At 41.3% G+C, this 12,699-nt stretch overlaps 1 protein-coding gene and 1 pseudogene across 6 annotated transcripts in view; one reads left to right on the plus strand and one right to left on the minus strand.

Moving 5' to 3' along the window:
* Positions 1-12,699, minus strand: part of ARHGEF9 (Cdc42 guanine nucleotide exchange factor 9) — a 438,487-nt gene that overhangs the window by 197,577 nt on the left and 228,211 nt on the right. The gene's annotated exons all lie outside the window — the stretch shown is intronic.
* Positions 6,559-7,463, plus strand: LOC100393517 (transmembrane protein 82 pseudogene; annotated as a pseudogene). The gene has a single exon (XR_013531801.1). The product of XR_013531801.1 is annotated as a transmembrane protein 82 pseudogene (transcript).

A 12,699-nucleotide genomic window follows, 5' to 3' on the forward strand; every position in this document is an offset into this window, starting at 1 on the left:
ACCATCTCTACTAAAAGTACAGACACACGCACACACAAAGTAAAAGTAAAATAGTTAAGGGTGGTGGTGGGTGCCTGTAGCCCCAGCTACTTGGGAGGCTGAGGCAGGACAATCACTTGAACTCAAGAGGCATAGGTTGCAGTGAACTGAGATCACATCACTGCACTCAAGACTTGGTGATATAGCAAGACTCTGTCTCAAAAAGAAAAAAAAGAAAAACCCATTTTCTGGTGAGAAATTCATGCCAGCTACAGAAATTTGCATAAGTAATGAGGGGCCAAATGTTAATCACCAAGAAAAGGGGGAAAATGTCTCCAGGGCATGTCAGAGACATTCATGGTAGCCCCCTTCCTATCATAGTCCTGGAGGCCTAGATGGAAAAAATGGTTTCATGGGCAAGGCCCAGGGCCCCCACCCCCTACTAAGTACAGCCTTGGGACATGGTGCCCTGCATCTCAGGTGCTTTAGCTCCAGCCATGGCTAAAAGTGACCAAAGTACAGATCAGGCCATTGCTTCACAGGGTGGAAGCCCCAAGTCTTGGTGTGGCTTCCATGGGGTGTTGGGCCTGTGAGTGCACCGAAGTCAAAAATTGAGGTGTGAGAACCTCCATTTAGATTTGAGAGGATGTATGGAAATGCCTGGATGTCCAGGAATAAGTTTGCTGAAGGGGCAGAGCCCTCATGAAAAACCTCAGCTAGGGCAGTGCAAAAGGGAAATGTGGGGTTGGAGCCCCCACAGAGTCCACACTGGGACTCTTGCATTAGAGTGATCTGGATGTGAGACATAGAGTCAAAGGAGATAACTTTGAAATTTTAAGATTTAATGACTGCCTTATTGGATTTCAGACTTGCATGGGGCCTGTAGCCCCGTCGTTTTAGCCATTTTCTCCCATTTGAAATGGGTGTATTTACCCAATTTCTGCACCTTCATTGTGTCTAGGAAGTAACTACCTTGCTTTTGAGTTTACAGGCTCATAGGTGGAAGGTACTTGCCTTTTCTCAACTGAGACTTTGGACTTGGATTTTTGGGTTAATGCTGGAATGAGTTAAGATGTTGGGGGACTGTTGGGAAGGTATGATTGTGTTTTGAAATGTGAGGACGTGAGATTTGGGAGGGTCCAGGGGTGGAATAATACTGTTTGGATATGTCCCCACTCAAATCTCATCCTGAATTGTAGTTCCCATAATTTCAGCATGTCATGGGAAGGACCTAGTGGGAGGTAATTGAATCATGAAGGCAGGCACCCCCATGTTGCTTTTCTCATGATAGTGAGTGAGTTCTCACAAGATACGATGGTTTTATAAGGGAATTTTACCCTTTTTGCTTGGCACTTCTCCTTGCTGCCTCCATATGAAGAAGGATGTGTTTGCTTCCCCTTCCACCATAATTGTAAGTTTCCTGAGGCCTCCCATACCATGTAGAACTGTGAGTCAGTAAAACCTCTTTCCTTTATAAATTACCTAGTCTTTGGTATGTCCTTATTAGCAGTGTGAGAACAGACTTACAGTGTAACCTACCAATGTTGTTGTGAGGTTTACATAAGTGCACATATGTTGCTAAACTTTTTAAACCAGAAATTCCTAACCCAGGCTAGGCATCAGAGTCACCAGGGAAGATTTAAAAATTATAAATTTCCAGTCCCCACCCCAGACCAATTATGTAAGAATCTCTAGATATAGGAGTCAGGACTAAGTAGTTTCTAAATATCCTTAGGTGATCCCAGTGTACAGTCAGGAGTGAGAATCTTTGATTTCTTTCTTTCTTTTTTTTTTTTGAGATGGAATCTCAGTCTGTCACCCACACTGGAGAACAGCGGTGTCATCTTGGCTCACTGCAACCTCTGCCTCCTGGAGAACCTTTGATTAAAAAAGCAACACATACAGAAATAATACCCACTGATTGAGCATTGGACTGAATAGTAGGTGTGTTTCAGATAATTACCTCTAATTTAATCCCATTAAGGTAGTCACATGTAAATAATGACAGGATATGGCAATATGTGGGGATGTCATAAGAGCTGTACAAACAAAATTTTTCTATAAATATAGGAAAGAAAAAGATTGCTTCTATCTTAAGAGCCCAGGAGAGGTTTCATATAGGAAATAGCATCTGAGCTAGACTTAGAATCATGGTAGTATTTCAATAAACAGAAATGGAGGGACAGTAAGGAATGATTAGTTCAGGTATAGAAATGTATAAACCAAATCCTAAATTATGTTTGTGTCTCATACAAACCAACTAATTTAATCTTCACAAACACAAAGGTTGCTCTTTCTATTTTACAAATGAGGAAACTGAGGCCCAGATAAGTTGAGGTCATACAGCTTGGAAGTAGCCCAACCAGGATAGTTTTCCAAGTAGGGAGTCTGGCTCCCAGAGCCTACATGTTCAACTATGATGCTCTACATTTCCACAGTCATGTGCAGTGCTGTTCCTTGGGAAGATTAATCTGGCCACAGAATAGATAATGATGACAGAAGGAGTGAAAGATGAGGCTGAGAGATAAGCTAGTGCAATAATTAGCCTGGGATGTGACCGAAGTCTGAACTAGAATATTAAGCCCTTGAGTTATTACTATAGGTAGGGCTGCTCATCTTCTCTATGAAGGAAAAGAGAAAATGGGTTTATGCTTTTTCAGGAAGGATTTGAATTAACTCTGAGAAAGGACAATCCTGTGGTGAAGGTTGGTAGAAAAATAAACAGAACTTGAGGGGAAGGAAATTGTGGGATCTCTTAGGAAGGCTGGAAGATGGAGAAGACCTCCTAGCGTTCGTCCAGGACTTCAGACTCTCTGAAGTGCCTATGCGTAACAAATAGCCCACCTGGACCCTTGAAACATTATGGAAATCTAAAATGCACAGAAACTAGTAGACAAACCAATCTTTTCATTAAGTGTTTGAACTTGCTAAAGAGTAATCTTCAGGCAGAAAGGGTTTTTCTTTTCTAGGCTGGAACCCCCTGCTTCCATTCCATAAAGAACAGTAGCACCAGACACTGACCCCTTCCTTCAAGGTGGTTCCCCAGAATTCTATGCTCCATATTTTCTCCTGCATCTCCCCTGTCTCCCTTCCCTTTCTTCTCTCCAATCCATTGGAACTAAGCCCAGGATACTCCTCCTAGAAAGTAGGGCAGTAGGCTCACCCACCCAGTTTCATCAGTTTGCAAGCACATCCCACCTTGCTGTTCTGAGCCCAACAGCCCTTTTTTGCCCCCATATTGAAAGACAGTCTTGCCCCACTCTGATATTTTCCAGAACAAATAGGAAACCAACCTCGGCCTATTTTTTCAGATGGGGACTTCTGAAACTATGCCACAGTAATACTGGACTGGAACGGGAGCCAGAGAGCCTTAGGAAACTAATGGGATGTTCTGCTTAAAACAGAAAAAAGTAGGCAGCTTTTTCCAATGTGGTCTTCCTGACCTATTCATGAAGTGCCTCGCTCAAGAACCCTGTGGTATGTGGCACAGCACAAATAATACTGAATGGGGAGTCAGAAAACCTGGGCTTCATAGAGTACCCAGTTCTGGTCAGTCTCATCCTGGTTTGAATCTGTTTCCCTCGTCTATAAAGAGATGATAATGTCACAAAAAAAGAGCTTCCAGGTGGAGTTACGCAACAGTGTCTGTGAAGGAATTTTGCCAAAAAACTGAAGTGGAATCTGGTCAAGTCTCTATATCACCTCAATTTACAGGGAATATAACATAGAACATTATATCAAAACATGTGTAGTCAATAAAATGCAGACCAGATTGTGCAAAAAGCTAAAACAAACAAAAAAACAAAAGAAGGTTTTCCTAATAAATACAATACAAGGAGGGAAGGATAGAGACAAGGAGAAAGAGAGGGAGAGGAAACCAAGAAACTAAGCTTAACAGAGCCTTAAGAGACATATCAGTCATTTGTAATGTACGGACCTTTGTATTCTTATGGGAACATAGCTGGTTGAAAATTGTATTTGTGAGACAGTAAAATCTGAACACTGAATGAATACTGTATGTTATTAATAATGTATTCTTAGTATGCTTTTAGGTTTGATAATGGTATTACAATTATAATTTTTAAAGTCTATATTGTTCAGAGATACATGTTATTTTGAGATAAAATGAGATGATGACATAAAGGATTTGCTTCAAAATAACCCAGAGATGTGTGATGAGGGAGTGAATGGAGAAATAGATAAATTACTAATTGCTGAAACTGGATAATGGGTATATGGGGGTTCATTATACTGTTTTCTGTACTTTTGTTGTGTTTGAAAGTTTCAATAACAAAGTTTAAAAGCAGAAGTATAGACTACTCCAGCAATTTTGGAGTCCCAGAATTCTGAAAATAGACCTGGAAGGCTATTATAAGGTGAGACGATGTGTATATGTGAATGAAGGCCGCTAAAGCCCATCCCTGCTTTATTCTCAGCAACACCACTTTAATAAGTTTTCTGGATAGCTTGAACATGCTATCTTTGGCAACCCAGGCATACTTGAGCTTGGTTTCAGGCTAGCCAAGCTGCTTATACTTTAGCCTGAGGGAGATCCACTTTTAAACTTCTAAATACAAACAAAAGTAGAGAAGAGTATACATGGTACTTTTCCTAGCCCCCATTCATTCTTAGGCTTCTCTGTAGCTTGGGGTCCCTGGAACTTACTGCCTCCTGAATCAGGGGTCTCCAAGACCTCCTCCCTGATTCTAGGCACATTCTGTGAGTGTCAGGAATATGATTTCCACTTTGCCTCAGACAGCCCTCCCTCATTACAAGGCCTCCTTCTCTTCCCTAGTGAATAAGGCACACCCACTCTCCAGCCTGGATGACTCATTTTTCAGAGGCCTACTTACCTCCACTCTTCCACCCCAGTAGTTTTCCAGAACCAATCATTACATTTTTGTTGAAAATGCCTTTTACATACAGTACAATAAAAAGTCTTAATTTCCAGGAATAGGAGGAAGTAGAAAAGACTTTAGGGGAGGGCCAGGGGAGGGTCATAATTTTGTGTCAGATCTGCCCTGACTAGGGAATAAATGACTGTGTGCAATGATATAAACCCTACTGATATGGTTTGGCTCTGTGTCCCCACTCAAATCTCATTTCAAATTGTAGTCCTCATAATCCCTATATGCTGAGGGAGGGGCCTGGTAGGAGGTGATTAGATCATAGGGGCAGTTTTCCCCATGCTGTTCTCAAGATTGTGAGTGAGTTTTCACAAGATCTGATGGTTTTATTAAGTGTTTGACAGTTCCTCCTTCCCAAACACATTCTCTTTTTCCTGCTGCCTTGTGAAGAAGGTACTTGCTTCTCCTCTGCCTTCTACCATGATTCTAAGTTTCTTGAGGCCTCCTTAGCCATGCAGAACTATAAGTGAATTAAACCTCTTTTCTTTATAAATTATTTAGTCTCTGGTAGTATCTTCATAGCAGTGTGAAAATGGACTATTACATCCACCAAATGAGCATGTCAACAAGCAGACATATTGTTAAATATTCTATTGGTGTAGGAGTCAGCTATGGATGCTGAGCTAGGAAAACAAGGTCACTCTCAGAGCCTGGATGGGACAGAAGGTGGTACTCAGTTGATGTCATAGTTTAGATATTTGACCCCTCTAATTTTCATGTTGAAATTTGATTCCCAGTGTTGGGGTGTGGTCATGGATGCAGAGTCCTCATCAATCGCTTGGTGCCTTCCTCAAGGTAATGAGTGAGTTTTTGCTCTATTAGTTCTGCAAGAGAACTAATAGAGCCTTAAAAGAGCCTGGCACTCCCTCCTCTCTCTTGTGCTTCCACTTGCCATGTGATCTACACACACCAGCTCTCATTCATCTTCCACCATGAGTAGAAGCTTCCTGAGGCCTTCAGCACAAGCAGATATTGATGCCATGCTTTTCGTACAACCTTCAGAACCATGAGCCAAATAAACCTTTTCTTTACAAATTACTTAGCCTCAAGTATTCCTTTATATGAGTACAAAAACAGGCTAAAGCAATTGGAAGGGGAGACCTGTCAGACTGCCTCTCTCATTCTCTAACTTCATAGTCCTCTCTTCTATGATAGCCCTAAAACAGAAACAGAAGCAGCTCTGAGAGACAATTCTAGAAGCACTGAAGTGCTGAAGTAGGGCCAGTCTACCAGCCACACTCTCTGAATTTTACTCCAACCCTATGAAAAACAAATCCTTGCCTACCCAGAGAGGTATGCAGCACCTCATTCCTGCTCCCAATTCTCACTGTTGGCTTGCAGCCATCAGCTCTCTGCAAAATCCAGCAAGCATACTGTCATCTTTAGAACGAATATGAAAGGATGGCTTTTACCTTCTCCCCAAATTTACTTTTGCTGAATGTCAAATTGGAGGATATATTTCCCTACTTGCCCCTATCCCAGTCTCTGTTCATCCCTAGCAATAGATGCTTTCCAAACAGCTTGAGTTGGAGATGCCCGATAGAGCATCCTTTCAGTGTGTCTGGATCTAATGAGATGAGAAGTTCTGCTTTACAGAATTTGATGCTCATCTTCAAGCCCCTTCCTCTCTCATTTGGTAGAGGTACCAGAAGGCTAATGATGAAAATGCCTGGGCGCCCGGCGCCTCCACCGCCACGTCTGCCGCCTCTACAAGCTGCACAGCAGCCAGCGCTACTGTGGGGTATGCCTGGGCCTGCTGGCCGGCGCGCACGATCTCCCCCGTCTGCTGGGCCGTGCCCTGGCCGTGGTCTTTGCTGTGGGTGACCTGGCAGCAGTGGCCCTCATCAATCGGGACTTTCTGACTACCTCGGAGGCCGTGCGGTTCTGGACGCCGCTCACCATCTGCTACACGCTGCTGGTCATCTACATGCAGGAGGAGCAGCGGCAGCACCCTGGCCTGCAGAGTCAGGTGCAGACGGTGCTGGTGTGCATGGGCGGTCTCTTTGTGCTGCTGCTGACTGTGGGCCGCTGGCTGGACCTGCTGGGCATCCTCGTTTCCCTGCTGGGCGAGCTCTGGTGTCTGGTGGGCGTCCGCACCCTACTTGACCTCTGCCAGATACAGGACATTCCAACCCAGAGGCCTTCGGTGTCAACGCCAAGCCAGCCCCTGCCCTCTACACCCCAGCCCCAGAGTTCAGCCTCCTCCTGACCTGCCTCAGGGAGGATCTGAAGTCTGTCTCAGGCCCACCAGGCTGACCTTTGAGGACTTGACCCCAGGACGATGCCTGGAGACAGAGTGATGGGGCTGGCCCCCTGCCCGGAGCTCAGTGCAGGCCCTGGGAGCCCCAAGAAGGGAAGGCAGGATTTAGGGATGGGAGACTCTGGAAAGGAGACACCTGAGGGCCCTGGTTGAACTCTCTTTTTCTCAGGGTGGGCAGTGGTGCAGCCGCTCAGACCTGCCTTCCTGGGCAGGGGTGGGGGTGGGGGTGCATCCTCAGAAGGGCTCCCCCTTTACTGGCTCCCCTTGCCCTCTTCACAAACAATAAAGACGATGACTTTCTCAAAAAAAAAAAAAAATGAATGAGCAAAGTCTCCAAGCAATATGGGACTATGTGAAAAGACCTAATATACGCTTGATTGGTGTACCTGAATGTGACGGAGAGAATGAATTCAAGCTGGAAAATACTCTCTAGGACATTATCCAGGAAAATTTTCCTAATTTAGCAAACCACGACACTATTCAACCCCGGGCAATACAGAGAACACCACAAAGATATTCCTCAAGGAGACCAACCCCAAGGCACATAATCGTTAGATTCACCAAGATCGAAACGAAGGAGAAAATATTAAGGGCAGCCAGAGAGAAAGATCAAGTTACCCATAAAGGTAAGCCTATTAGGCTTACAGCAGATCTCTCAACGGAAACCCTACAAGCTAGAAGAGAGTGGGGGCCAATATTCACTATACTTAATCAACAGCACTTTCAGCCCAGAATTTCATATCCTGCCAATTTAAGCTTTACATTTGAAGGAAAAATAAAATCTTTTAGGAACAAGCAAGTACTCAGAGATTTTTATTACCACCAGACCTGCTTTACAAGAACTTCTAAAAGAAGCATTATACACAGAAAGGAACAACCAGTATGACCCTTTCTATAAATATACCAAAAAGTAAAGAGCATTAACATAAAGAAGAATTTTTATCAACGAAAGGACAAAATAGCCAGTTAATATCAAACGGCAGCAACCCTAAATTTAAATCGACCAAATCTCCCAATCAAAAGATACAGACAAAATCTAACGGTATATCTAAAGATATACATAGACTCAAAATAAAGGATTGGAAAAAAAAGAAAATGTACCAACCAAATGGAGAGCAAAAATAAATAAATAAAAAGCAGGAGTTGCAATTTTCACATTTGACAAAATAGATTTCAAAGCTACAAGGATACAAGGGTAAAAGGATTAATGTAATAATAAGAGATCTTAACACCCAGATACATAAGACCCATAATGAGATTTAGATTCAACGAGACAGAAAATTGATGACGATATCCGGGACTGGAACTAAGATCCAGAACAAATAAACTCAATAGAGCTCTCCATTTTAAACACACAAAATATACATTATCCACAAAATCTAACGATATATCTAAAGATATACAAAGACTCAAAACAAGGGGATGGAAAAAAACTCACCAACCAAATGGAGAGCAAAAATAAATAAATAAAAAGCAGGAGTTGCAATACTCACACTTAATAAAATAGATTTCAAAGCTACAAGGATGCAAGGGTAAAAGGATTAATGCAACAATAAGAGATCTTAACACCCAGATACATAAGACACATAATGAGATTTAGATTCAACGAGACAACAAATTGATAACGATATCCAGGACTTGAACTCAGAGCCAGAACAAATAAACACAATAGAGGTCTCCATTTTAAACACATAAAATATGCATTAACCACTTTAAACACTCAAAATATTGATCGGCCATTATTGAAACCCATTTTAGGAATGAAGTAATATTCCTTTCTCCCTCTTTTTCTTTTTTTCCCCTTCTTTTTCTCTTTTTCCCTCAAAAAAAAAAATAGCCTCAAAAAAAAAAAAAAAAAGAAGAAAATACAAAAATTAGCGGTATGTCCTGGCAGGCTTCTGTAAAACAAAAAAAACAAACAAACAAAAAAAAAAAAGAAAATGCAGCACAGCTCCAAGCACCAGATACTCAGGCTCTTAAGAAGAGGGGATCATCTTTTCCTTGGATTGGAACCCATCTTCCCTCCTGTTTGGGACCCATGCAGCTGCTGGGTGTTTATGGACATGGCCCACTCCACCAGTAAGGGAAATCCGCAAATAATCTGAAAACCTAATTTCAGCTACTATCATATTACCAGAATTTCCACCACTTTTCCTCTTTTACTTTTTAATATGGAAATATTCAAACATACACACAAATAGAATCATATAGTGAATCCCCATTTACCCATTACCCAGCTTCAAAAGTTAAGAATTCACGGCCACTTTTGTTTCAAACTTCCTTTCTGGAGTATTGTAAAGCATATGGCAAACACACCATCATATCATTTCACTCATATGTATTTCAGATAATACCTTTTATGTTTTTTTGTAACCAGATATGAACAAAAGATATGAGGTAGAGAAATTCTGGTCTTAGTTCTGCCACTGACATACACTTTAATTTTGGGATAGTCCCTTTTCCTCTCTAGACTTCAATTTTTTCATCTGCATAATGGAGTAGAAGATGTGGGAGCCGTGTGTGTGTGTGTGTGTGTGCGCGCGTGCGTGCACGTGCGTGCGCTTTTCAAGTTTTAAAGTGCACAGGTGTTCCCTGTTACAATGGAGATTCTGATTCAGAAGGTCTCAAGTGGAATCTTAGAAATGCATGATGCATTTCTAAGAAGTATTCAGGTAATGCCCTGCTGCTGACCCACAGGCCATGCCTTGAGTAATAAGGCTAAGTTATCTCAAAGTCAGGGATGTTCCACGTTTTGCAATTCCACAAGAGTAAAATTCCTGATAATTTCATTCATATTTCTACCAGTAGGTGGGAATCATGGTTTAAATCTTCCCAGGCAAACTGGCCCAATTTTTAAATCCTTAAGTGAAGGCTAATCATTGATTCCAGTCAGTGATGTGCTAAAGCCAGCATACACCAATTCTCAAGAGCTGATTATAAACAATTTTCAGGAAATTTGCGAGCCAGTTGCCAAAAATCAAACCATCATTAAAAATTAAACTAACATCCATATTCCTAGTGGTAATATTTGCAATAGCCAAGAGGTCTGCTGACAGATAAATAAAATGTGGTAAACACACACAATAGAATAGTATTCAGCCTTAAAAAGGAAGGAAATCCTGTCACATAGTACACATGAACTCTGAGAACATTATGCTAAGTGAAATAAACTAGTTACAAAAAGACAAATACTGTATGATTCCACTTAAAGTAGTGAAATTCATAGATACGGAAAGTAGAATGGTGGTTATCAGAGGTTGGGGGAGGGGGAAATAAAGAGTTGTTGTTTAATAGGTATAGAGTTTCAGTTTTACAAGATGAGGAAGTTCTGGAGATCTGTTTCATAACAACGTAAATATACTTAACACAACTGTGTTTTTTATTGCAAATAAATTTTTATTAAATCATATAAACTCACAAATTATATAAAGACAAGAGTGATAAGTATTCATAATTCATCATTTCCAAAATATTTGACTACATTTTACTATTATATTATTACGATACTATATATGTGTATTATATATGTGATATATAACAAATATTTGCACTATTTTATTTGCATGCTAGAAACATTGTATAATAGTGTGCTACTGTGTGTCTCCTCCCACTTCTGCATTCAGTAACATGGAGCTGATAATTTGAAATTGGAAAACGCTACAAATTAGGTTGCTCCCTTCCCTCCATGTCCTAAAGAGCTGCTTGTTAAATATCTACCAGCACATCACTGGTTCCAGGGCTTAACGAACTTTCACTGCTAGTAAATGCTTCCTCTAGAATTACCTCAAAAACCACCTGTTGCATTTTAAAATTTCTTTTCCAGAATGGAGGTGGAAATCAAGTTTTTGTTAAAGCATGGATTAAATTGACCTTCCAGCCACTGTGGTAAGGAAATAAGAAAGAAGCTTAGAACAATGCATTATTCAATAAATATTAACTGAGCATCTCTATGTACCAGACTCAGAAATAGTAAAATTGCAAATAATTTAGAAAACCTATGCATGACGGAATCCATCTCTGAAGAATAATCTGGCACTATCTAAAACTGGTTCTAAGACATCTATTAAACTGGTTTTCTGTATGAGTGGTCTCATCTCCGTATAGAAAGGGCACTGGGTTAAGAGACCCGGGCTCAAATATTGGGTTTAGGACTAGCTTTGGGATCTTAAGCAAATTATTTCAACTCTCTGTGCCTCAGTTTCCTCATGTGTCACATGGGAGTAGAAGGATCATTATCATCATCATCATCATCATAGCTAACACATATATATGCTTATTGTATGTTTGGCACTGTTCCAAGGGATTTATGTAAATTCACTCATTTAATCCTCACAACAACTCTAAGAAATTATTTGCTATTAGTTTCATTGCCAGTTTACTGATGAGTAAACTGAGGCACAGATAGGTGAAGTAGCGTTCTCAAGGTTACCATGGTTAGCAAATGAAGCGAGGGTTGTTATACGACCTCACAGCTCAAAGAGTCATTCAATTCTCTTCTGAAGAACCCATTGCCATGCCGAAGCTGGGAGCCCTGGTTTGGCCTCAAGGCTACAATCTGCTGATTAAACCTGAGTCACAGGGCAGAACCTCATAGACCTGAGAAGCAGTGAGGATAGATTTGAATCTCTTGAGACTTGGGAAATGAAGCAAGGACTTATCTGTCCAAATTGGAGCAAAAAGTCCAGAGAGCAGGACAGATGGTGGGAAGTTACCTTCTATAGATTCAGTCTGGAGAGAGAATGTCACATTTGCATTTGCAACCCAGATTCTTTTTTTTTTTTAATTTTTTATTGGATTATAGGTTTTGGGGTACATGAGCAGAGCATGCAAGACAGTTGCATAGGTACACACATGGCAGTGTGCTTTGCTTTTCTTCTCCCCTTCACCCACATTTGGCATTTCTCCCCAGGCTATCCCTCCCCACCTCCCCCTCCCACTGGCCCTCCCCTTTTCTCCCCAATAGACCCCACTGTTTAGTACTCCCCTTTCTGTGTCCATGTGTTCTCATTTTTCATTACCCACTTATGAGTGAGAATATGCGGTGTTTCATTTTCTGTTCTTGTGTCAGTTTGCTGAGGATGATGTTCTCCAGATTCATCCATGTCCCTACAAACGACACGAACTCATCATTTCTGATTGCTGCATAATATTCCATGGTGTATATGTGCCACATTTTTCCAATCCAGTCTATTATCAATGGGCATTTGGGTTGATTCAAGGTCTTTGCTATTGTAAACAGTGCTGCAATGAACATTCGTGTACATGTGTCCTTATAGTAGAACGATTTATAGTCTTTTGGATATATACCCAGTAATGGGATTGCTGGGTCAAATGGAATTTCTATTTCTAAGGCCTTGAGGAATCGCCACACTGTCTTCCACAATGGTTGAACTAATTTACACTCCCACCAACAGTGTAAAAGTGTTCCTTTTTCTCCACATCCTCTCCAGCATCTGTTGTCTCCAGATTTTTTAATGATCGCCATTCTAACTGGCGTGAGATGGTATCTCAATGTGGTTTTGATTTGCATCTCTCTGATGACCAGTGACGATG

Source organism: Callithrix jacchus, chromosome X, assembly GCF_049354715.1.
Source record: "Callithrix jacchus isolate 240 chromosome X, calJac240_pri, whole genome shotgun sequence".
NCBI lineage: Eukaryota > Metazoa > Chordata > Mammalia > Primates > Cebidae > Callithrix > Callithrix jacchus.